Below are 27,125 nucleotides of genomic sequence, written 5' to 3'. Positions count from 1 at the left end.
GGCACTATACATAACAGAGGCTGTAACAGTTGCTAATTTTGCATTGATGCACACGACTATACTTTAGCCGATTGAAGTTGAAAACAAGCAGCAGCAAGAAAAACGTGGCCGTCGTACAACATCCAGAGGACCTGGTAGGATGCTCTCGCCCAAGCATCTCACGCATCACTGCAAACCTTACAGGTCATTAGACGGCAGGGAAGTAGGGGAGTGAAGAGCTGCAGCCATACTTAACCTTCCTTTCAATCACATCTGCAGAAGCTGTCAGGCGGAGAGGGTGAGAGAAAGTTTTTTTCACTACTCATACAAATGTCCAGGTCTAGCTAAGGCAAGCATTCGCTCTTTCCGCCTTCGCCTTCCTTAAAGCAAATAAATGAAGTCTCAGACATGGAGATAAAAAGTTTGCTACTTTGGATCTCACGAAATGGATCTAATTCCAGAGTGGTAAAACGGCGCTCGTCACTAATAAGAAGTACGAGGGGTTTCAATAAGTACCCGTGTTAGAAATGAAAACATAAATTCTCCAAAAAATTTTTTTTTTTTGTTTTTCAACATAGCCCCCTTTTTGAAAAATACTCTTTTCCCAATGCTCCGCCCATTTTTGAACCCCTCCAAAAAATAAGATTTGTCGAACTTGCCTTTGTCTTGGAGATGACCTTCTCGTTTGAACTAAATTTTTTTTCCCGCGTGCCATTTCTTCTTGTTAGGGAACAAGAAAAAGTCGCAGTGAGCCAGATGGAGTGAATACAAGCGGTACGGCAGTAATTCATAACGCAATTCATGCAGTTTGGCGGCGACAACTTCTAATGAATGCGCTGGGGCGTTATCGTGGTGAAACAACGCCTTCTTTTTCACCCAATGCGGCCGTATCTCGGTCAATTTTTTGTGAAAGCGGTCCAATAACTCTTTGTAGTATTGTCCAGTGATCGTTCTACCTTTTTCTAAAAAATCCATGAGGATGACGCTGTTCGTATTCCAAAAAATCGTCGCCATGACTTTTCCGGTCGATGGGACTGTCTTCGCCTTCTTTGGAGCAGATGCAGCGGAAGAAATCCATTGTTTTGATTATTGCTTAGTTTCTGGTGTACAATGATAGATCCAGGTTTAATCAACGGTGACAACTCGATGCAAAAATTCCTTCGAATCTCGCTTAAATTGCTCCAAACACTGCTTCGAAGTTAAAAGCCGCACCCACTTGTTGTCCAACGCGAGCAATTGCGAAACCCGTCGACCCAACAATTTTTCATCGCCAACTTATAATACAAAACATTAATTCCCGAGATACTTATGGCCTCTATCACCTTGCGCACTTTCGTTCGTCGATCAGCGAAAATCATCTCGCGGACTTTTTGAATGATTTTCTCGGTAACCACGTCTGTCCGGAGTCCTGGTGGCCCCTCATCAAAAACGGACGTGCGCCCACGTTCGTTGAACTAATAATCTAACTGTCTTCGTAGATGGCGAAGCGTCCCCATAGACAGCATCCAACTTTGCTTTTATTTCCTCACAATTTTTCCCATCCAAAAACATCCATTTTAGTGAAAATCATGAAACACGTCCTACTCGAATAGCTGTCAAATCCAAATTAATCTAACAATCAGTCTGAAATTTGTTTTGCCGTCATTTGATAGATGGCAGCACACGACGCTAATACCAACTTCCCTCATTAACATCTTATGTCGTCAAACCAAGTACTTATTGGACCGCCCTCGTATTTCAGTAGAAATACTCAACCACTCCTCCAAAAATCCCCTGGTCTGGTGTTAAAGAAGTTGTTGGGCCAATTTTCAAAGGTCTCTTTATTATCGAAGATAACGTCCGTCATATGGTTTGACAGGGAGCGAAAAAGATGGTAGTCGGTCGGTGCAACTTCCGGAGAACACAGCTGAAGGACCACCCAATCGAATTCATGGAGTGCGGCTTTGACGACTTGTGCAACATGGGGCCTGGCGTTGTCGTGAAGGAGGATGGTTTGACCATGTCGATCAGGTCTTTTCAGTCGAATAGCCTTAATCACGCGATGTAGAGCTCCTTGTTGACCGTGGCATTCTTTTCAGGCATTTCTCAGTGCATTATGCCCTCACAGTCCCACCAAACACATCTCGTGATCTTCTTTGGATGAAGATCCGGCTTGACTCTCGGCTTTGGCGCATCTCCTGGAGCCACGCACTCCTTTCTTTGCTTCATTTTTATGTATAGGCAACATTTTTCATCTCCCATAGCTATTCGGTACAAAAAGCGCTCTTTACGACCGCGTGTTGCTTGATGGCGAGTGAGATGCTGAGAAGCGATTTGAAAGCGGCTTTCTTTGCTTTTTTTCGTTGAGCTCGCAAGGCACCCAGGCTCCCAATTTTTCGGTAAATCCCATTGAATGAAAGTGACTCAGAATCGTTTTATGATCGCAGCTCATTTTTCCGCCAATTCACGGCTGGTTTGACGACCGTTCTCCTTCAAAAGTGATTTGAGACGTTCTTGAACGAATTCAGAAGGCCTCCGCTGCCAGTCGTGTCATATCGACGTCAAAGTCGCCAGTTTTGAAGACTCGTTATTGACACATTCTTCATACACGTAACAAATGTCCCGAGCTTCTTCGGCAGCTTTTTGACCTCAATGAAATGCAAACAAGAGCAGGTGTCGAAAATGTTGAAATTTGCCTCCTGGGTATTCCATTTCTAAGCCTCCAAACTAATAAAAAATTAAATAACTCAAAAATACAGTTAACACATTTTTGTAGAGCAGAAAGAGTTCTATCGAATAAATACTTACCCTTTGCAAAACAGCAAACAAATCTTTGTAAAATATAAGAAAACATAAAAAGGCTGTGAACTTATTCCCGATCCCAATAATTTGCATGAGCTTAGCTTATAATAATTTGCAATTCGATCGAACTAATGGGGTTTCAGAGAGTTAACTCAAAGTGTTTCATAATTTTGTTTTGTTTTGCACTTTGAGATATGGTTGCTATGGACTGGGATTAAAGTTTAACTTTAGTGTAGGTTGAAGTGCCTAGCACATCAAGTTTTTGAGAAAAAGGAGGAAAGTAAACCATGTTTTTATAGATTTAATCCCCAATTTTCTCAAATCATTGACATGAAAGGTATTTTTGGATCACAAAGTCTGGCTCGACACTCAAAAGCCAGTCCCAGGACAAAAAAAGATAAGTTTTGTAGAACTCTGTAATAAGCCCCTAAGCTCCCTAAGGTTGAATGTTTGCTGTTGGGCAGTCAGCTCTTGACACACACACATTCATGAGTTTCTGAACTCCGAGATTGAAGCCCGATCTTTGAAGCCCTCTGATACCCTCTAACATCCTTTGATACCCCGTACCAAAATACTCTAATTTGCTTCCAAAATCAGAGCTTCCATCGATGCTTGATTGTCCTCAATAAAAACAAATCTTGAAGGAGCACGTCAATTGTAGCGTCAGCTCTTTAGCAGTCCTATGTTGAATTCAATGAATTATCGACTTGGGCAACAACAACAAATCTCCTTTCCCTTTTTCGCACGCAAACATTTGCTCAAATTTGTGCTGGTCTGCTTCCATGTAATTTGGGTATCTTGTTCGTGTCGTGTCTCGCACCAAATTACACTAAAGGGTGTTGTCATTGCCCTTGGCCAGCGCAAACTTTGCATGTAAATCCACCAATGAGTTGTGTTAAGAGCAACTCATCACTGCGGCCACAGTCATGTTTCTCACCTCCGAATACTTTTTTCACACCAGCCAAGCAGTTGGTCAACCACAGTCACTCAGCTGCCACCCAACTCGTCTACATCTCACGCGATTGCTCTTATTGGTTTCGGTGCTGCAATTTTCGGTCGCCGTTTCTGCGCGCCGCCCTTCCTTCTTGCGCTTCTCTCACATTGATCTCTCATTCCAAGTATTCAACCGTTTCGGATCTGCGTCTATCCACTTGTACGTAGTAGATTCGGTATTCGTAATCATCAACCTGGGACTACATGTAGAGCATAACCTCAGCATCGCATCGGCAATATCCGCATTGTGCGCCTTGCAGTATACAATACGACGTAGCCACTAATTCGATTGCTGCTTTGAAGCACTGCAAACGTTCACTCAGCCACTTCATACAAGCAGATGCATCTCCTGTATCTCCTGTTCAGCTTTCTTTTGGTTGGCAACTCATTAGCTATGCGACCGGCGTACACATTTCTGTTGGTGTTGCCACAATGACGGTCAGTCAGTGCGCTATCTTGCAATTGCAACTAAATACCTAGGATTGGTGGCTCATTCTTGTTTGTTAGTATCCTCGTTTGACCATTTTTGCTGATGCAGCGCTGCAATTGGGACCAGTTGGGAGTAGCGCGTGGAAGACTGGAGCGTTTTGTCTCAGTTGTGGTGCTTTTGCGAACCATTTGGTGGCTTTGGAATGTTTTTTGTGGTTGGTGGCAGTTTTTTCCACTTCAAGCCGATCCACCTTTAGCTACAAACACATTTTTCTTTTCTCCTATCTACCTATGCTTCTCTTTAGAAGTTCGATTTTTAAAATTCTTCTTTTCTATATCTATTTTTTGTCACGTTCTTTTTTTGACACTCCCATTTTTCTTCTCCCTACTCATCCGCGTTTGCTTATAACTCTAGTTCTGTCTGTGTTTGTGTTCGTGACCTGTCAACGGCCTTCAGTTACAAACCAAGTATTTTAAAAACTACAACAAAAGCAGACCTTTGGCTGCTCAAAAATTCAAGTGTGAAAAAGCGAAATACCAAAGCATCCTTTCAATTGCTTAGCAATTCCTTTATCCTTAATCTTTGTGCAATTTCTGCTTTCTCTCTCTCGTTACGCATCAGTAGTTTACCTTGCATTGCTTGTTTATATATATATATATGTGTGTGTGTGTGTGTGTGTGTGTGTGTGGCCTTGTGTTCGAGCTATGTTGAGCTGAGTTGAGCTTAGAACTTCCACCTCACTTTAGCGGTGTGTTGCGATTGCTTGCGAATGCATTCCAGAGCACAGTAGAAATTCATTAGGAAGGTGGACAACCAATCGGGCAGGAGTAAGGCGAAATATTTATGTAAAAACCCATTTGTATTCTGCTCTTCTACTATGACGAACTTAGAAAAATGGCTTAGAAAAATTGCTTTCAACTCCTTAAACCCTTCATCGGACAAGTCTGATTGGCATCCGATAAGGATCGGTGATTCCATTTGTCGAAATCAGCAGAATATCAACCAAAAGTGCGGTGGTGAATGGTGCGAGTAATTTTCAGTTTTCAAAAATTTTCCGCAAATATGGCCTATATGAAACTAGTGAAGATATTCGGAAATGTAGCCCAAATAAATGTATACCCAATAATATCTTTCCACCGTTAAGAGACTTGATTTTTATGAGAATTCGTTACAGCGAACAGCGCTCTTTACTTTGTTATTTCATACGGCTTGTACTACCGCTGTAATTCTCAACAGGTTTCTGAAGTAATATAAAGAAATTCTATGTGCTTGCAGGCAATAAACAAGCTCTTCTCAACATTTGCTGTATACGAGTACCTCCTTAGGTTTGAACTCTAATACCTGAGTAGCAGTGAGTGAACTCACCCTGAAGGTCACAAAAAACTTCCGCACTTCTCTAGCGATCGGCCCTACAATCTCAAAGTAAATAGGTAATGGCGCTTCAAGTTCGATATCAATGGATATTTATTTCACTGTTTCAGTCGTCAAGCACAAGCGCTGGATTTCTCAACTTCCTTATGGACTAACTTATACAAAAATTGAGCGCTTAAAAATAATAGGTAGCCTTTTTCTAAACGCAGAGGCTTTGAGCTTTAATATCTGAAAAGTGAGCGAATTCAAATAGAAGTTCATCATATTAATTCACCGCTGCTTTCAATAGTAACTGATACTACTCTCAGAAAGCTCAATAAAAGACCAATGACACCAGTGCTATGCAATAGTCGTTACAAGAGTGATAAATTACAACGTTTGGTCAAGATTCCGATTTGAAAAACCACGTTATCGGGTACACAGCAGCAGAGTTTTATCGTTTTATTTAACGAGCATTCATCTCACTCGTCCAATCGACCGTTGTTCAGATGGCAACGAAGCAACATGGGCTAAGGCTGTGTTGACTTTTTTCGTATATCACCAACACAATCTCAGTTTTATTCGTAAACAAAACGCTGTCGTGACCCCGGTGACGTCATCAAATCAGCTGATTCTTTTAAATTCACTAAAAGCCGGTTAGTAGACTGATCTTGGTCACACTTTCTGAATTATTTTCACCATGATTCACTAGACTGGACAACTAAGGCCTGTGGGATAGTGTTCAGTCATCAGAACTGCATGGCCCCGTAGCGGAATAGATTTATGCCTGACTAACATTTGGAGACCCGTGCTCGAAACAGATTGTTGATGTGAAACACGAAATAATAGCATCACGAGTTCCTCATCAGGTAATGGCAAACCTTTAAGAATATTTAGTCCACGAAAAAGCCGTTCATAAAAAAGCATATCGTACTTGGAGTCAACTTAAGTCTGTAGATCCCTGCATTAACTACAGAAATTCCCCGTGTTTGACAACAACAGGTCAGCTCCTTTCCACTGCAAACAGAGACCTTCGGCGACAATGAGCATTTCTGTATTCTGGCCCGCCTCTGCTAAGTGCAAATGAGGAACCCCACTATCATATCCTATCGTCCATTTGGGTTAATAGCTTCCCTACCACAGCAGCAGTGCAAAGATATATGTCATTTCGTTCACTACTCTGCAAATCTGCAGATTTCATCGGAAAAAATTTCGAGACAAGGCAGATGATAGCTTCGACTACAGTGCGCTGTTGGTATTTCCATTATAATTCTTAAGCTGTCCTTAGATAAGTTTATGCATTCATGAAAGTGGTCTCCATTAACATCATCAACATCATCACATCAACTACAGCTTGGGGTGAGCCAGTGCTTCGATGTGCAATCGCGTTCCATACGACTCGGTTCAATGCGTCGCTTCTCTTAGCATTAACGAGCTGTAAATCTGCATCAACATCATCTACCCATCTTCTGGGCGGTCTTCCACGCTTTAGACTGCCCATAATAAGAGAGTTGAAGGTTTTTTTCATCGTAATTCTGCTGTCGTCCATCCTGAGTAGGGGTCCAAACCATCTCAGCCGCTAAGCTTTAGCGAAACGCACAATGTTTGGTCCTCATATCAGCTGTTCGATCTCATCATTGTATCTGATTCTGTAAGATCCATCAGCATCCCTTACTGGTCCTTCTTAGGTCTATAAGCTCAAAGCAGATAAGGTAGTTCTTTATGTTAGATGTCAGTACCCATGCTTCGCAGCCATATGTTACTACTGGCCTTATTAGCGTCCTGTAGATTTGTAGCTTACACGACCTCGATAGTGATTTATTTGTGAGATGTTTTAGGTGAGTAAATAACTTCTATTAGCACATTGTAGGCATTCCCACTGGTTAGAGGATTCATGCCGATTAGGAGATCTGCAACGCTGCAGGTATTTAATACTCTCCACTTTGTGAAAAATATATGGTCTCGGTTGTAAGGCACTAAAAGTGTTGTATACTGTATACTTCTATACCCTATAAGCTTTATCGGTTGCTTTTGTTAGGGTGAATAGCGTCCCGTTTCGTACGCCGCAGAAGGACTCGGAACCCTTTTTTGAGAGTTTATCAACAAACTCCTTTCCTCCATTGCCAATTTGGCCCAGTACCCAAAGAATTCGCACTTGATTGGCTATGCCAGGGATACCAGTTTACTAAGCCACTCCATCACCATATTTAAGGTCACTTTGTTGGGCCAGAGGGACTTTACAGCAGCTAGGCTGTCCGACAAGGTTGCGATATTCCGGTTTTGCTCTCGATATTGATAAATTTCTACATAAAGCTTTGCATCTATTTTGCCGTGGTTTCAGAGAATCTCAACTTCATTTCAAATATCCCACTCCCAGCACTTTCTTTAATTTTTCACTCTGATCGAACAAACGAAGGGATAACTGCGACCTTTTTAAATTTCTTATTAAATTGATAGTTGCGCGTGGACAACCCAGCACTTAAAGATGTTCCAAAATGTGTCCCAAAAGTGGACAACCAAAAACTTCTGTCTCGAACTGATTGTATCGCTTGTTCCAAAGGCCACTGCTTCAACTGTTTTAAGTTCAAAAATTACAAAAACCAAAACATGTTTTAGGGCAACTGACAAGTAGATTTACTATAGTAAGAAGCTGAAGCATCAAGTTTCATAAGCAGTAGATTTCAATATACATTTTTACCTTAATTTTTTATGTTAAAAAAATTTTAAGAAAGGTCTACCAATAAGTCTAAAAAATTTCACATTAATATAGGTAAGTGTTAAGTCACAAACAATGTTGCCACTTGCCAATCATGTAATATTCGCATGAGCACTCAATCCAGACAAGTACGTACATACGCACTATTTGGCGTACTCTTGCATAAGCTTCCCTGCAGGAAATAATTCGGATTCCTATTCGGATTATATATGAGGTTTCTACTCAAATTTTGAAAACTTCGATAGCTTTTAGCAAGTGAATGTCTAAGTCCCACAGACTAGCTTCGTAAAGTGGCTTTGGAAAACGCCACGTAAAACAGCTTTTAATTTACAAAGCAGCCAAGGCCTCAAATAAGTTCCCCAACTTTTAACTGAGACCGCGGTAAATGTTTTAAGGACTTTAATATTCTATCATTTATTGGAGAAGATGACTTTGTTCGGCTGATTGGTGTCCTTGTAAGAGCGCTGATAACTTCAATTTTCGATTGGGTTGTAAAAGAATTTTTGGTTCCACTGTCTGAAAATTAAGCTCAAATGGGGAAAAAACTCTAACGGGCAGAGGCTGATCAACTTCCGGTGGACCTAAAACATAATAAAGGAAGACAGATGTACATGCGATCCGAGAATATATAAGTAAAATTGAATCAAATCATTAACTTGCGCCAAACTCTATGCACGAATTTGTGCAGCGAAACAAACTAATCTAAGTTCACAAAGAAAAGCCCGACGTCTAAAAGCAGCAATCGCAACTTACAGACACCAAATTCCCTAATCGATGCTCACTCACTCACTGTGATAGTTTAAGGTGTAACTGAGATTGGGTCTTAGTCTAAGTTTTCCGGCTCCTCAAAGGCGATTTCAAAGATTTTGATTTCTGAGTTCGTGGCAATTAATGGTTATTGTTTTCCTTAATCGGAGTTGTCCTGATTTGAGAAGTGGTATTAGGATGTGAGATTTGGTTGTTGCTATTATTGTGATTTACACAAATTTGTTGGGGGTGACTGCCTCAGGGTCCAAAAACTAGGCAGCAGAACCGCGCTTTATAATGCAACCTTTACCTTATTCTTTTCACTTGTGATGCGAAAGCCATATCAAAAACAGGCGTGGCACCAGACAAACCAGTTCACTTGCACATCACTGGTTGTCTGATATTCCAATGCATTCTGACTTGACACAGGGAACACACTTCATGAGGACTCAAGTGCTGCGGCCTGGATCTCACACGCCTTGTTGCTAGTTATACTTTTGTGAAGGATAACAAATAATTGGGTTCATCTCTCTATAATGTTTGATTCACTAACTGCTATCATCAGTATTCGAGTTAATCCGGAGCCATTTTGTCATATTGAACCACTAGAGATGACAAACTATTGACAGACAATACTCAACCTACTCACTGAGAGTCCACTGACACCATCACGAATTCGCTTATCGGAGACCAATCGCGACTATTCATAGATGAAGCGCTCGCGAGTGGCCTCATGAGAATCGCGCAATATTCGCACAACTTAGTTCTGGATATTATAGCAACTTAAGCTTTTAACTATGCAGAATAAAATCTTTTCTATCAAACCACTTGTTTCTTGGGCCTGTAGTTAATTGGTCTCAACTTGACAACACTTAGTGGAATAAAAACTGATGCAGAACTTAGTTCTTCCTATTGAGTTAGTCAGTAAAAACCCTCGAAACTGGCTCTGAATTTTCGTTTGACTATTTATTGTCTTAGTGGTCGCCGTAGCTTTTGTGCGTAACTATAATTCAGTAGGGCCTGCGTTTGAGATTCGTTCAGTCGTCCATCGGGTGGCAATGGAAAGTCTTCAAATGTATTTCTACCTACATCAAGTCACACAAATTGGAACACGAGCTCGACCAAAAAAACAACAAAGTATCTCTACTATATATCATATATTTCTTGTCTACCAATTTTCTATGAGTTTAACAACAAGGAGCTGTGATTACCAATCCAACGCCTGAACTTTATTTGGCTGCCTCTACATTCTACACATAACCGAAATCAAGGCTTGAAGACGATGTGTTATTGTACACGTAAAATTCGGGGATGATTCTTCCTAAGATAATAAGGTTTTCTGGTAAATTTTCTTCATTAAAATTGCATTCAAAGAAGGGATCGAAGCGAACAAGTGTCCTACCCACGTCCTACCTCTTGAGCAGCGAGGTGCCTCACAATTGACAAAATCGACTAGTTCGGGAATAGAAATTAATTACACTGGTTCACATTTTCTCTAGAGGGCCGCTACAGGGTTACTCACACACTCGCTCACACATTGCAGTGGCGTCACTCAGTCAGCCCCATTCTGCTATTCAGTCATTCCGCATTGTAATCTGCGCACTTAACACTTTGTGTTGAGATTTTTATGACCCAAGCGTGTTTGCTGCTGCTGCTGCTGCTTATGTTTCTTCTTCTTCTTTTCTTTATATGCCCCATATATAGTGGCATTTTATATAGTACTTCAAAAGAGTTGCGTGAAGAAAACAATGAGCACCAAAGCAGCAGTTTAAAATTTTATGTTCTGCTCTCGGGCAACAGTGCGGAAGTTATGAATCTATGAATCTGCCACTAATAACACACTCACTTACATGTGTACGGATTTCTATTCATTGGTTTTTTAGTTCATAAAATCGCATAATAAAGTTGCAGGATTCGGTATTTTATGACCGCAAGATTTTCGCTATGAAATTATAATATCCGTTGTAAATTATCGACGTGAGGTGATAAAGGAAGGCACATAAAATTCGGTCGTGCGTATGCGTGTGTGTGTGTGTGTGGGGATGGATGCTTGTTCAAGGTGAGAAATGGAAATTTTGTAGCTGGCTTTATGTTATTTTAGTTCTTTGTAGCCTATTTTCTTCTGTGATATTTACTAATCGAAGCGATAAACTATGTCTAATATGAGAAGGTTATTGATTTTTTGCTATTTCAGCAGCCTGGGAAACATAGATTTGAAATGAAAGTAATTTTGTAATAAACATCTCCTCTTCTGTTCAAATATTTTTATATTTCCCAATATCGGTGTACAAAACCAACTTTCCCTAGCTAATTTCGCTTCACTTTACCTCATTTCCAATCACGACTTGCTCCACTTTCTGTTGGAGTGGTAGCCTGTAGCCACCCAATTCAAGTTCAACAAAACTCGCCGGTGTTCTTTCTCGACACACTAAGTGACGTCTACACACTAAGTGACGTCAAGTATCCCGCCTCACTCGATCTTTCCAACACAAAGAAGGTATTTCTCTTGCTGATAGCAGATATCGCATCGAATACTCTGAGGACTGAAGTATTTCCATCCATTCGCACAATATAATCTAGCCAACGGAACTGCTGGATTCTTATTCGCTTCATTTACTCTTAGGGCAAAAAATTATCCAAAATCAACGAAAATTTTGGGCAACTCCAAATTTACGCTTTGTTATACTAAAAGTGAATGGACTAAAAAACTGTGTCACCAAATTAAGAAAAAAAAAATTGATAAAAATGTTTCGAATTTTTGTACTTATAAGTACTGCACAAAGCTTGGAACTTATTATAGTACGGTACTTGCGAAGAAAACTACCGACCTCCAATCACATACAAATCCTCGGAACCAACAAACTGCTAACCAATCATAAGATGTGAGCGGGCGCGCTGGCAAGAAAATAAAAAATTTCTGAACTCAGGGCGTTGAGAACCCTACAACAAGTGCGGTGATTGCTACTGCGAGGGTTGCTTATAGGGAGGTGGCCAGGGATCACCTCCAAGTTTCCTTCGTAGACGCAAGATCCCATAGTGGTAGGGAGGTGCTGGCCAATTGGGGTGACATTGAGGGACGGCTGTCAGAAATGATCGCCGAAAAACCTCATAGCAAACCAAGGACAGGTACCTCTTTTCGACTCGGGAGATATCTGTCGTGGCTGTAGGAATGATCAAGTGTGTCGCTGAGTTATCCAGGGGTTTTCTGGAGAAGTGCGTTGCTGAGGTCAGCAACACCTGGGAAGGGCTCTCGCTTAAGGTCATCCCTACATCGGAGATCCCTAGAAGACCCAGAGTCCGCTTTTGGCTACCGAAGGTGAATCTGGAGGGTGTGAAGATCCTCCACGGCCTCAAGCTTCAATACCCTAAGGTTCCTATGGACAACTGGTATGTGATGAAGTTGGAGGAACCTCAGAAAAATAGTTCCACTGCACTGTTGCTTATCTCTGTAGAGTCCTTGAAGGTACTCGAGGAAAAGAAGCACAAAATCCGTTTTGGCCTCAGGACGGCCAAACTTAAGATGGATGGCGACCCGGATGGAATAGGGGATGTAGCTAATAAGCTCTACGACGGACGCGGTACCCAAAGTCAAGAGCTCCATGAAATCCTCGAAGCTTGGGAAGACCATAATACAGGCATTGGCATGTGAGCATCCTTTAACAAAGTAATGTTAAGGGTAGCTCAGATTAACCTTCGCCACGCAAGTTTAGCCACCGATAGCCTCTGTGTCAGCCTCAGGGAGGAAGACATATATATCTGCCTAATCCAAGAACTCTGGGTTCGGCAGTCTTACGATTTATATGATTTTTTTTATGTTCAGTCGGAAGGTAGGCCTGGGGCTTGTATCCTCGTTAGGAATACTATTAACGCCTTTCTGAATTCTTATTTCTCTTTCTCAGCTCACCAGATGTGACAGTGATGCGGGTAGAAGCATCTAGTGGCCACTGCTACTATTTGGTTTCTGCTTACGTGGCCCACGAAAATGCGGCACCTCCTGAGGAAAGGGGGTGTTTTGGTGGACGCACCTTCATTAAATAAAGAGTCCATCCTCATCGGCTGCGACACCAATGCGAGACACACCATTTGGGGAAGCAGCGTGATAAATGATCGAGGTGAGTCTCTTTTTGATTTCATTATAAGTCGAAATCTCCTTATTTGGAACAAGGGCACGTTTGTATCTCCCCACGTTTGTATATTATTTGCAGCATCGAAAACATAAAAAGGAGGTCCTTGATATCATCGACTATTTCGCCTGCTATTAGATAAAGTTAGATTTGTGGATGGTTGAACAAGTCCAAACACTCAGTCAGTAGGCCATTGTACTGCACCCGGATAGATTTCAGAATGAAGAATAGAGATAGGAAAGATAAAAAGTGGGTGGCAAGACGGATAAATTAGTTTGAGGTCACTCTTCCACAAATCTCTTGGATTTATTGATGAATTTTATGAGATCCGAAAGAGGAAGAGTATGAACTTTATCCATACTCAGTATATCGCAACCCATTATCCTAAGTCTGATTCTAGAAAATGCAGGACAGCTACAGAGAAAATGCTCTGCAGTGTCGTCATCTTCAAGACAGGATAGGCATATCGGGCTGTCTACGACCCCGATGGTAGCCATATGCTGACCACAGACGTTGTGCCCTGTGCCTGCCATTAGGGTTGATAATTGGAAGGTTTCTCAGAGATATTCCTTTTCGGATCACAGATTGATCCTTTTCGAAATCAATTTCGCACGGGCAATCATATCTCTCCACAGGAACCCTAAAAGAACAGACTGGTATCTGTTCAATAGGGTTTTCAATAATAAATTGAACAGGCGAACTTTTTCCTCCTATCAGATGGCCTTCAAAGTGGCTTGTCCACTATCCTTTAGCATGAAAGACTTTCCTCCCTGGTGGAGCAAGACGCTGACCGACTTGAAAAAGAAGGTTAGGAGGGTTTTTAACGAATACTACCAAACTAAAAACTTTGAAAATTACCGTGTAATTTTGAGTGAATACAAAAAAGCAACTAGGAAGTAAGGGGTTAAAAGAGATTCAACTAGAGATATATGCAGCCTCCTGCGTCTCGCCGATGGCATTTACAATGAAAAATTTCGCAATCAGGTGGGCCTATGGGATTTTTCCACACACCTCCTTTTCCTTAATCTCCCAGGCGATTCTGATATTCTCAGAGTATTTAGAAAAGTGTAGTTCCACCTTTCGGGCCATATCCATTTCTGCCATGTAATTAAGCAGAGCGTAGAATGCATCCAAAAGCAGCAGCTGCTGAAAACCTCTGCTCACCTTACTACAACACCAACAACTTACTTATTTAACTTACGCGCGAAGAATTAACCTGAAGAAGCGCAAGCAGTTAAAAATCACCAAAGTAGAAGGAAAGAAAATAAAGATGGAATTTAAAAAATATAACAGTAAAAGTTAAAATGAAATATATACAAAAAAAAACACATCAGCAGGAAATCGCTTTGCCAGTTTAAAGTCAAAAAATCTGCAAAATACTTGAGAGCAGTTGAGGTGAAAGCAATATTTGTACAGCAACGAAAGTAGCGTAAAGATAGTGGACTGGTGCTAAATTTTTACGACTCGAAGAGCAATGAAAGACCCGGGCAGCAGCCAAAAAAAACGAAAAATAAAAAACAAATGCAGTGGAGCTGGAGTGAATCTTGACTCATCCGAGCCACTAGCGGCCAGAAGGTAACGGAAAAGCGTCAAACTCTGGCAGACAATGCGAGCTGATTTTGAAGTGATACACAACTGCATGCGTTCACCTATACAGAGACACACACACGCACACAAATACAGAAGCTAAAGCAATATTGGCTGTTGTTGCCTTGTTTATAACGGCTTTGGGTGCAATTGTCTACAGTTGCTTGCACACCTTTAAATTTCTTTTCTCTTACATTTTTTATTTGTATCTGCTTTTCTATTATGTTTTTGTATTTCTTTTTATATATATATTTTTTTTTTGATATTTCTTGTATTTTTTGTTTTTGTATATCTTGTGAATTTTTTGTATTTCTTGTGATTTTTTTATATTTTTTTTGTGCTCGCTATCTTCACCTGCGTTGCTTTGTCTATGGGCGCCTGAGCTCCTCAGCAGCTTTCGCTACCCACTTTCCTGCTCCATTTGCAAATTCAGCTGCCCAGGTGTGTGTGTATGTGCGCGCGTGCAAGTATATGAGTGTATGCGCTTGTTGGCAGCAATTTCTTTTAATTTTTAACATTTTAATCTCATGATGCTGCCAGCCAGCCAGCCACTGAAGTCACTGCCTTTCCCATTCTTACTGTTTGGAATCATTTTTTTTTTTTTGCTACCTTTGTTTTTAATTTTACTCATGAGGGCCAAATCAATGGGCATTTTAAATTCAAAGTTTGTATGCTTCTTGTTTAGCATTCTATGTATGTATGTATGCATACATGTGTATGTGTGTAAGAATTTCTGAAAATTTGTGTTGGTTGTACTTGGAAATGATTAAATTTTTATTTTTCTGATTTTCTTTGGCCTCCGCTTTGGTTTAAATTTGCTTAAAATTATCTTGAACTGGGCTGAGTTAGAAATAATAAATAAAAAAAACTCAAAAGCAATAACAACAAGTCATTGTAGTGAATTAAATATTACCAAACACTTCTTTCCGGCGAATTTTACTGGCAGTTAAATTCTTGGCCGACGACAAGTTCAGTTGGCTATATTGAGGGATAGTTACTTCAAAATCAGTGGAACTGATTCACAGGAGAAAATTAGGAGTAGCCACTGAACTTATTGTCTATGTAAATATATCGATTTATGAGATGCTAAGCGTTGAGGGCCACTGTTATAGTCAAATGGATTGATGCATGTCAATCAGTCGGTAGTACGCGGAGCCTCGAAGCCTACGGTGGTCATGAAAAACCAAATGAAATAAATTTTTTTGAAGTGAAACTTCTTAGGCGTCGATGGACGAGCGAGAATGGAAAGTAAAATTTCAAGGCCATGCAACGTTTTTGGCATTTTCGTTCCGCGAGAGAGAAAAAAAGATATAACGTAGAGGAAAAGGAGAGAGAGAGCGCTATACCTTATATATATCTTAGATACACTTTATGCTATTTTTCCTCAGTTTTTCCTTGTGGTTGCTAATTTCTAGTGAGAAATAACACTGCCTACTTTTTGGCGCTTGTTTGTTGGAGCAAACTTGTAGGAAATATATTTTTGGTGCCTACTTTTTGGCGTTATATTTCCTTGGTGCCTACTGTTTGGGGCGTTTTTCGTCCCAATTTTTTTGGTGCCTACTTTTTGGCGCTTATTTCTGTTTCCTGGCTAGTGCTTGTGCGTACTATAAGGTGCTATCCATTCCGGTGTCGGATTTATTGGTATTGGGTTGTGGTAATTTTTGCCGTTGCTGCGGTCCTGAAATCGCTGCGTTTGTGCGGGTGATAAACGCTCGGAGTAGTGCGCGTTGTTGCCACGGTTTGTGTCCGGCGTTTACCTACACCAGTCGACCCTTCTCCGTTTTTTGTAAATTTTGTCAATTTGTATTCTCAGCAAATGTTGTGAATGTTATTTAGATATATATTCTTTCTCTCTCTTTGTCTCTCTAATTCTCTCTCGGGTCTCTCCCTCTTTCTTTGTCTGCCTTGAAAGTTTCACTTCTGTTATGTTTACTACGCTACACGCACCTATTTTTTCTAATAGCGGTGCCCCGCGTCCGTTAATGGCAAACCTCCGAGTGTATTTCTATCATGGAAAATCTTCTCATAAAAACCATCTGCTGAACAGAAGGTGGAAATGGTTGTTTACGACCAAACGAAATGTAAACAAACAAAAAATTGGTATTGCAAAAACTGAACTAACAACTCTGAAAAACGCGATTTAACAGAAAATATTTCTACAAGCATGGAAACGCATTTAACTTTCCGAAAAAAAAAAACAATACACATGCCGAATCTTATGCAGAATAAGCCGCTTACGTACTCACTTTTTTTTAAATAAGTAGTCCGAAAGTTACCCACACAGCCTAAAGTACCAGGGTGTGTCTATTTGGCACTTTTTCCGTTGCATTTTCAAATGTATTCGTTAGGATTGCCCAGATTGCCCAATAATTCTTCCAAAATTTTAATACTGAAAATTATAGGTAATTTAATTTAAATTTAAACAAAGCAAACAAGTTGCAAATTGAATTGCATTACGAATTACTAGTAACTTACAAGTATAAGGGTCCTAGTGATCCGTCTCCTAAATTACTTGCGTTTCATTTTACCTAAGCATCTGAGTTAGATCCGGAGTAAAAAGTCAACCGTCCCTTGATATCTCAGCCTACTTAAATGCATCCTTCTATCCCTCCATCTATGCTTGAAATATAGCTTAGGCAACGAAGCCGCTTTTCGCTCTTTTTCGCTACGTGTAAGTCCTACGTCGCTTTAAAGCTCACACAGCTCATTATTCCGCCGTCTGTGATATTTGCCGCCGATAACACACAGAGGTGATGAAGAACTTTCGAAGCGTAGAAGTGAAAGTTATCCCACAAGCTCAGTATCGAGGAAAGTACGAAGAGGACAATAGTTGCCTTGCACTGTTACGAAGGCTGTAGAGATCTTTGCTTAGGGGCTTCTGGCCCAAAATAGTTTACTGGTTTCATGAGAGTATAATAAAATAATGCATGTTGTATAGAAAACTCTTGTCTAGTGAGTAGACAGCTGGATAGAGTACTAAAGAGCACGACGAAGTTATATCAAGAAGGGGTTGATTGCACACAGACAATATTCACTATTAGTTTGTGAAATTAGTCAGGCGTTAACTTAAAAAATTACATGAGTTAAAGATAATAAAATATTTCTGATGGGAAAATATCCCGAACTAAGGTGGTTGAAATTATCATTTTAATTTCAGAGAGAGAGAGAGAGAGAGAGAGAGAAAGAAGATTTGTTTTAACTCCCCTATCGATATTGGAGCCATTTGTGTATAATGAGGACTTCAATCGGACATATCAAATTCTAAATCAAACAAATCTCCTTGGAAGAAATATATCGAAAAGTTGCGTCGGTAGAGTTTTATTTCTGGTTGAAATTGAAATTTGAATTGGTCGAGCCAAGGAGCACCAAGAGATTTGGTGGGCCTAAAACACGCAGGCTAAAAAGCCCATTGTATTTAGAGCTCTGGAAAGAGGGTAGATAGCTCCTTGACTAGCACCTGAAAAGAGAAAAGTATCAGAGAAAGTGATAGGTTAGAATAGAGACAGAGATAAAGGTAGTTAGTCCAGATTCTTTGGCAAATCTGTAAATGTTCTCCAGTTTTAGAGAACGAAATTTAATCGTTCTCATGAAGTTGAAACTTAAAATTCGAAACCTTGCTCTGGCAATTGCAGCACACTCACTCCTCTAAGCAACGGGATCATATGTTGACCCCATGGTGTGTGTCCTGCAATAATACCGACCATCAACCGAACGTCTTTTCCACCAAGTTTTAGGAGAAAGTTCAACAGTTTTCTGTTCGGTGTTGTCACAAAATATTCATTGTCTCTGTGGGGTGGCCGCTGATTCACAGTAGGCCATTTCATCGGCAATTTCGTTTCCTTGAACACTGGAGTGTCCTGGAACCCATATAGGTGCAAGCCTGTTTTGTCTTGCGACATAATTAAGCGTCTTCTTACATTCTTGAACAATTCTTTGAGGTTTGCTTCGCGTTCCCCAGGGCCTTCGGTGCAGCCTGACTGTTACTGAAAACTCCAATCTGTTTCCCGCTCCATCTCCTCTCGATCATCCATTCGGCTACTTTCAGGATGGCAAAAATTTCCGTTAGAATTGCCATTTCCCCCATTGCATAGTGATATTTATTACTATCGCTTAAGTACGATCCGGCTCTAGGCCCTATTTTATTCTTGGACCCATTGGTAAAGAAAATATTCGTCAAACCTCTCTGAATGCATTCTGGATTGCTCCATTGCTCACGCATAGACATGACAAGAAATTTCCTTACATATGAAACTGTGGGTGTCAAGTCGTGTTTTGGTGCCAAAAACAGTGGATACTACTCAGATAGCAAATTAAAGTTCCGAAGTTCCGTCTTCGAGCCAGAAATCATATATGAGGAGTCTACACATTGCTTTTATTGCTTCCTGTTGTATCTTAAGATCCAGTGCTGTGCATATCCATAGGACCACAGCGGGTTTCAGGTTTTACTCTGCGGTATTGCTGAAAAATTTTTAATGCGCGATTCACCTTCAGTGAAACGTTTGTCTCCCAATTCAGCTTCTTATTCAAGATTACTCCTAGATATTTAACTTCATCGGAAAGACCAAGTATCACACCTTTCAGTGTTGGAGGACTAAGCTCGTCCAATATCCGTTTTCTCGTAAACAAGTCCAGAACCCTCTGCACTTTCGTGCAAAGCCTCCGAATTTTTATTTCTGGTTACATTTATTTATATATAATATATTTATTTGGGTTGGTAAGGCCGGCCACTTTCGGCCCGTTCCTTTCTTATGCCCGATTCCCCAAGTAGGTGATTATGCTAGGCTGTGATAAATAGCTGTTTCGAAAGGAAAGGAAAGGAAAGGAAAAGGAAAAGGAAGGAAAAGGAAAGGAAAGGAAAGGAAAGGAAAGGAAGGAAAGGAAAGGAAAGGAAAGGGAAAGGAAAGGAAAGAAAGGAAAGGAAAGAAAGGAAAGGAAAGGAAAGGAAAGGAAAAGGAAAGGAAAGGAAAGGAAAAGAAAGGAAAGGAAAGGAAAGGAAAAGGAAAAGGAAAGGAAAGGAAAGGAAAGGAAAGGAAAGGAAAGGAAAGGAAAGGAAAGGAAAGGAAAGGAAAGGAAAGGAAAGGAAAGGAAAGGAAAGGAAAGGAAAGGAAAGGAAAGGAAAGGAACGGAAAGGAAAGGAAAAGAAAGGAAAAGGAAAGGAAAGGAAAGGAAAGGAAAGGAAAGGAAAGGAAAGGAAAGGAAAGGAAAGGAAAGGAATTAGCTTAGCTGGCTGACGTAGTCAAATGGAGCCACAAGAGAAGAAATCCAACTGACCAGCATATCAAGGGAACAGGACACGATCGATTGGGAAAGATAGCGATGAAAGGTCAACCTAAAACACCCCAACCTCCAGGAAGACCACCAGAGCGTTGGCAAGAGTGTTGGAATGATGCAATAATTATGCGGCTATTTTAGATTCAGAAGACAACTAGCCCACCAAAGATCTGTAGACCCTGTGGCCAACCGGGTTTCGTCCAGCGCTTGTTGACTTGACTCGAGGTGATCGATCTGTTCAAGTGCACGTCGAGATTAGTTAAAATAACTGGCAGGCTAATTTTGCACGGAGAAACTAATTCAAATGTCCCTTGTCTAACCAACTGACAGACACTACATTCCCCAACCAATATTGAACATAAAATCAGTAGGCGCAGAAGCAAACAGCTCAAGAACTACTCCTTTGATGAAGACCACTTCCACTTGGAAAGCACAGCACTAATTCGGAAGGCGCGATTTGGTCATAAGCGGGAGTTCTATGTAAAAGACTCATCAAGTAAACTTAGAACTCTTTGTGAGTAGACTATCCCGACCTCCTTTCTAAATATTACACACCGTGCACTCCGCCGCTGAGCGAATGTATGTAAAGAGAAATGTGAATGGATCCAATCTGAGTGTAAACACGTAAATCTCAGTGGAAGTGGAATCGAAGTTTTTAAGCATTTTAGAATGCCTGTAGTTTAAACCAAACTTTTAGAATAAGCCTCTTAGTGAAGTAGCTGGTGCGATGTGTGATAAATGAAAATTTATAGAGGAAAGGTTTGTCATAAGTGGAGACGTAGAACCAATTCGGATTGATGCACCCGATCCTTCCTTAATATTTGTCTTTCCACTTAGCAAGAGCAATTAGAATGGCAAGAAATGTGGTAGGCAAGGTCGTTTAAAAACGGCAGCTCGTGTTCCCAAGATGGTTGGGAATAAAAATTTTCAGAAGTGGTTTCGATTAGAAAAAAGGGCCACGGAGATTTTAGCATTATTTGATTACTTATGTAGTTAGATAAAATAATTGAGGTACCAGTCTTGCACTCCCAAAGTAGTACTAACGGGCCGTTTTGATAGCAATATGAGACCTCCACAAGGCAGGTATCTATAGGGTGGGCCATGTAAAATTTGCTTTTTGAATCGGCTATAAAGAAAAAACTAATCAGTATTTTTTCAAACTTTTTTTTTATTTTGAAGATTGAACATTGTCATTTATGAATGTAAAATAATATCGTTCAAATGACTACCACGGCTGGCTTTACAGTAGGCCATTCGATCAACCCAATTTTTAAGCACATTTTCGATTGTTTGGGCTCCAATTTCATAAATGGCAACTTCGATTTCGTGTTTTAAAGCATCAACCGTCTCTGGATGGTTCGCATAGCATTTGACCTTAACGGCTCCCCACAAAAAATAGTCCAACGGGATTAAATCATAGATCCGAGGCGGCCAATTGATATCGGAATTTCGGCTGATTATTCGGTTTTCAAAAACGGTATCCAAAAGTTCGAGTGTAACTTTGGCAGTGTGACAAGTTGCACCGTCCTGTTGAAACCAAATGTCGTCCATGTCATCCTCTTCAATTTTTGGAAACAAAAACTTGTTGAGCATGTCACGGTAACGCTCGCCATTTACTGTAACCGCGGAAGAAGAAGAAGACTCACCACTTTGGAAAGAGGCTTTCAATATTTCCCAATTTTGTTCAAGTGTATAGTATCCCATTTCGTAAATGTCAAACCTTCAAGTAAATTATGAACACATTTCACATGTCATTTGTGTTACCATTCTCAAAAAAATAGGTGGTTCAAAAAGCAAACGCTATATGTACAACCAACCAACCCGAACTGTTGAAGTAAAGGAGAAGATTGGGGGGATTTAGGTTGGCGCACTGCCCCGGCTGTCGAAGAAAGGAGCTCCCAGTGACCTCAATCGTCTAGCTGGCAAACCCGGACACTTACAGGGTTCAAGAGTTCAACAATCTCCTGCTCTGAAAGGTCCCCACAGCTTCTACAAAGGGGCTTAAACGGTAAATCTAGCTTTTCTACGTGCGAGTAAGTGCCAATCGTCCAATGGCCGGTAAACACAGCTACGAGTTAGGAAATGGACTGGCGTGGCGTCCCCAGAACTTTGATTATTTTACTTAAGCAAAATTCTGTTGTTGTTGCTGTCGTAACTGCTTTACTAATTGATGTTATTGAGGCCATCTAATGGCAGCCCCATTCGAGGAAGGTCACCTACGGCGATTAAGAAGCAAAAGCGACCAGCACCCAGGAAATAGTTGTGCATGTGTGTGTGTGTGTTTGTGTAATAGTTGTACGCATGTGTGCGTGACAAATATTTGCTTTTTGCGTAGCATTCTTTGTTTTGTTAGAATTGCTTTCGTTGTGACCACCGCTGTCACAGGACGCGTGTGCTAAGTAGAAAAAATGAAAAAAAAAGCAACAACAAAAATGTTGTCACAACTGGCAAAAGTTGGCAAATGAAACAACTTTCGAGGTGATCAATCCTAGAGCAGTGCATTTCCGGCTAAACGACATTGTGGCAGCCGGAAACAGCGCCAACAACAACAACCACGGCAATACGAGTGCGCCACAAATTATACTAAAAAATACTAAGCACCACTACAAGTGAAAGGCTACGAGAAAAAAGGGGAGCACACAACAATACTCATAAAAGTGCTAGTACCAACTTGAGCCGCTTTTGTCATGGCATTTGGCGACACTATTAGCCAAGCCGAGGGGTATCCACTCACTACTGAGTAGAGCCGGCATATATTTTAGTTTGCTACAAACTTTTCTTGCACAACCCTCCTCCCTGCCCCTCTCTCTCTCGCTCTGCCTGCTACGTTAGCAGTTAAGTGGATAAGCCAATTTATGAGTTTCGAATTTTTTTGCTGCAATTCTGTTATACCCCGGCATACATAGTTGCTGATTTTTATATTGTCGTTTTTTTTTTGTTTTTTGTATACTTTTTTGTTGCCTATTTAATGGCAGCGCCCAACTCTAAGCTTTGGCAACTCTGGCACGCCGGTTAAGTGGATTTGTTGCGCTTTATTGGCTGCCCGAATGACTGTAGCCGAAGTCGAACGGCATAAATGCGTGGCAGCCAACAGCGGGAGGTGGAGGTGCAGCGGTGCAGAAGCGGCTTCTAAGAGTGAGCTATAAGCGTTGGGTTTTTTGTCGAGACTAGCTAACGGCTAACGGTATGCCTACTGGCAAACTACATGCAAACGCCGCAGCAGTATTTGACATTTTTAGCGTAAAACTTTTTCGCATAAACTTTTTTGCACAATTTATTGTTATTCATTTTATTTATATTTGGTTTGTCTTTTGTTGTTGTTGTTGTTTTTGCTACATGCACATGCTTAACATTTCCACTCTTCCACTCTGCACTTTTTAGCCACAGTTTTTAAATGATTTTATTTTATTTTGTTTATTGCAGCTCACTGGCTTTTAATTTTTGGCCTGCCTTTAGGCGTTCGGCCAAGCACTAAGTGGTAGTCGTAAAGTTGGCCGGATGAAAATTTGTTTAATTTGACCTGTTTTTTTTTGTTATGTGGCCTTGCACAGAACTGTGCGGAACAGTACAGCAATATGACAAAAAGTTAAAAACGAAACACAACAAAAAAAATCTATCTACTCTATGCTGTACAACAAATACTAATATAGCGAGGTAAATGATACAACCTGGTTTTCAACGAATTGCCCTGAGGTTTCTAGTGATTATGGTCTACTCCAACAAAGCATGCCAGTTTTTTCTTGAACTTTTCCCTGCTAGTTAAGGCCTGCTAGAAACACCAACTGAGGCCAATGCGTTTTTCAATTAGTCTTTTCATCGTACTGAGCTCGCCCGCTCTCTCTTCCCCCGCTGAGTAGCACTTTTAAAAAGTTTTTTTTTTCACATTTAACCTAACATCGATTATAAAGACGAAGCGATATTACATTTTTCTCCACTTGGTCGTTCTGACGTAAGAAAGGCTTGTACCACTAAGGATGTTCTCATTTCCTAGACTACTGCAAAAGTTGCACATACAAAGAACGACTGATATCACAACTAAATAAAAGTATATTTACGTTTCCTGGTGGCTTTTGACTAGAAATCCAGGGGAGCGATTAACGAGAAAGGCACTAGATCTTCGCCCCGCCCAATTGGAGAAAAAAAAGGGGACGTCCGAGGAAAAGGTGGCAAGCAGATGTGGAAGCTGATCTTAGGAAAATGCGCGTGCAATGTTGGAGAGAAGTGGCTGTGAATCGAGATCGATGGCAAGAACCTATCAAGGAAGCAATGGTTCACCAAAGACTGTGATGTTAAGAAGAAGAAGAAGAACGGAGAGAAGATAAGTGAAGAAAGCATCAGCATCAGCTGGTAACTAAAATGTTGTAGCTGTTTACTTTATTTTGATCTCATTTATATTTAAATTTATATTTACATTTTCTTTCGCCACCATCTAGCATATAAGAGTAATCGGTAGACAATAAATAAATAAATAAATAAAAAACAAAATTTGTTCAGTAATGACTTAGGCGGCCTCGGTAGTCTAGCGTAAGCGCACTAGGCTGTCATCGCAAAGGTTGTTGGTTCGAATCCCACGTAAAGCACCGTTCTCGCACTTTTAAGAACTTACCTTCTGTCCTAGTTTCTAAAAAAACAAAACAAAAATATTACAAAAAAAACACAAATTTCATACAAAAAAACAAATTTCATTCCTCATTCAAAACACCTGGATATGATGAAATTGACGCAAAAACGATTAAATCGCTTTCTGAAAAATGCATTCAATACTTGACAATGTTATTCAACCAAATTCTCCGGCTTGATCATTTTCCAACCCAATGGAAATGTGCGGAAATTATAATGATACCCAAGCCGAACAAGCCAGAAAATGACATTAAATCATACCGACCGATTAGTTTGCTGGCGACATTCTCCAAAATATTTAAAAGAATATTTCTGAGAAGAATGGTGCTGGTTATTGAAAGAGATAATATTATACCTGAGCACCAGTTTGTGTTCAGAAATAAACATGGAACAATAGAACAATGCCACCGAGTTGTTAATATAATCACTAATGCACTAGAAAACAAAAAATATTGCTCAGGAGTATTTTTGGACATACAGCAAGCTTTCGATCGGGTGTGGCCCCCAGGACTGCTTTACAAATTAAAAAAACATTTTCCTTTGCCATTCTATCTAATGCTAAAATCGTATTTGAGCAATCGCTGCTTCTATGTAAAACACAGGAATGAGCGTTCCGAAATACACTCAATTGAGGAAGGAGTGCCTCAAGGTAGTGTGCTAGGACCTGTCCTTTATACGATATTCACTTCTGACTTTCCAACGACTGATGAGGTTATGATTGCAACTTTTGCTGATGACACAGCTTTATTATCACTGGGCGAAACTCCAACAAGTGCTGCATTACATATTCAGCCCGAGCTGACGAAAATAGAAACATGGATGAAAAAATGGAATGTTAAAGTGAATACCGACAAATCTGTTCATGTGACTTTCACTACCAGAAGAGTAAACTGTCCTCAAGTATACATAAATGTCACACCTATTCCCCAGAAGAACTCAGTAAGATATCTTGGAATGCACCTAGATCGAAGACTTACGTGGAAAGACCACATTAAAGCAAAGCGCCAACAACTTAAAATAAAGACAAACAAAATGTACTGGCTCCTTGGAGCAAAGTCTGAACTAAGTCTTGAGAACAAAATCTGGACATACGGTATACAGCTGTGGGGCACGGCTGCCAATTCCAATATCGAAATTCTACAGCGATACCAATCAAAGACACTTAGAATGATACTAAATGCGCCATGGCTTATTACAAACGAAAGTATACATAATGACCTTGAAACTCCCTATGTCAAGGAAGAAGTGCGGAGGCTATCCAATAGATACTTGAACTTCAAACTAAGCGATCACAGCAATTCTCTTGCAATATGCTAATTAGATGATAGTGAAGAAACAAAACGACTTAAAAGGTTTCACGTCCTTGATTTGCCTTTTAGAAATTAAGTATTTATGCTCATACATATGTACATATGCACACCAGATATATTTGCTATAATTGTTAAGAAAACCAAAAATTGAATTGAAGTAATGCTGCAATGAAATATGTTTTATATTTATTTTTATATTCTGCTACTTGTAAAAATTTATCACATTTGCTGAATGTTAACATGACAGATTGCAAATAAAGTAAGTAAAAAAAAACAACAAAAAGCAACAAAAAAAAACTATTCCTCAAGCCTAAAAATCTTATCCTTCCAATCCTTACTCCCGCACAAAAGTCAGCGCATTACTTGCATTGTGGCTGCTAAACCAACCAAAAAACAAAGAAACAGACACAGTTACACATTGCATCAGTGGCGTCAGCAAGAGGAAGCGGGCAATCGCGGTTATAGCGCCGGCATACCAAAAAAAAAACGAAGTCCTCAACCATCTGTGCGATCCTTCTGAAAGAAAAATGTGAAACACAGATGGATGCAGTTAGAAGGCGTTGTTCCTAAACAACGACAGGTGGGCATTCCCACTATTTCCCACTAATCACCTACCCTGCCAGAAAGCAAAACAGATTAACGAAACCGACGCAAGACTGAGTCTTATCGAGGCCCTATGCCCGCGAGTGGAGTGAACAAGGACAAAAAAAAATTCTAAAAAATAAATAAAAATGAGATCATCATTTAGCTATCTTGTAAGACTAATCAGTAGAAAATAAATAAATAAATAAATAAGAAATAAAAACCAATTTTTTTTTTTGTTGAGTAAAAGGCATGAATCGTCACAAATTCTGGTCAAGAAAATGTTAATAAATATTATTACTGTAGTACTTTTCAAAACTCTGAACTCTTTCAGAACTCATCTAACAGTAGTAGATATTATTCGGATGCCTTATCCTTCACCTTCCGTCAATATTTAGCACTCAGCCATTTTGGGGACGCCCAAAGGCCTCTATGTGACTGCATTACATTGAGTTAGAAGCTGAGCTGCATCACAAGAAGGTTTTTTTCTATATCCCTCTGAATTTTTAAGCAGTCATAAGCAAGAAACGGAGCTCAGTTCTAACATCAATAGTTATAGAACTTGTGAGATCTATTTTTCTGTACCTGGTGGCCTGCCTTAAATAAAGCAGCTATACTTGAATGGCTCGCCAAGT

This window comes from Anastrepha obliqua, chromosome 4 (assembly GCF_027943255.1).
Source record: "Anastrepha obliqua isolate idAnaObli1 chromosome 4, idAnaObli1_1.0, whole genome shotgun sequence".
In the NCBI taxonomy this organism is placed as follows: domain Eukaryota; kingdom Metazoa; phylum Arthropoda; class Insecta; order Diptera; family Tephritidae; genus Anastrepha; species Anastrepha obliqua.
This window is presented reverse-complemented; position numbering follows the sequence as displayed.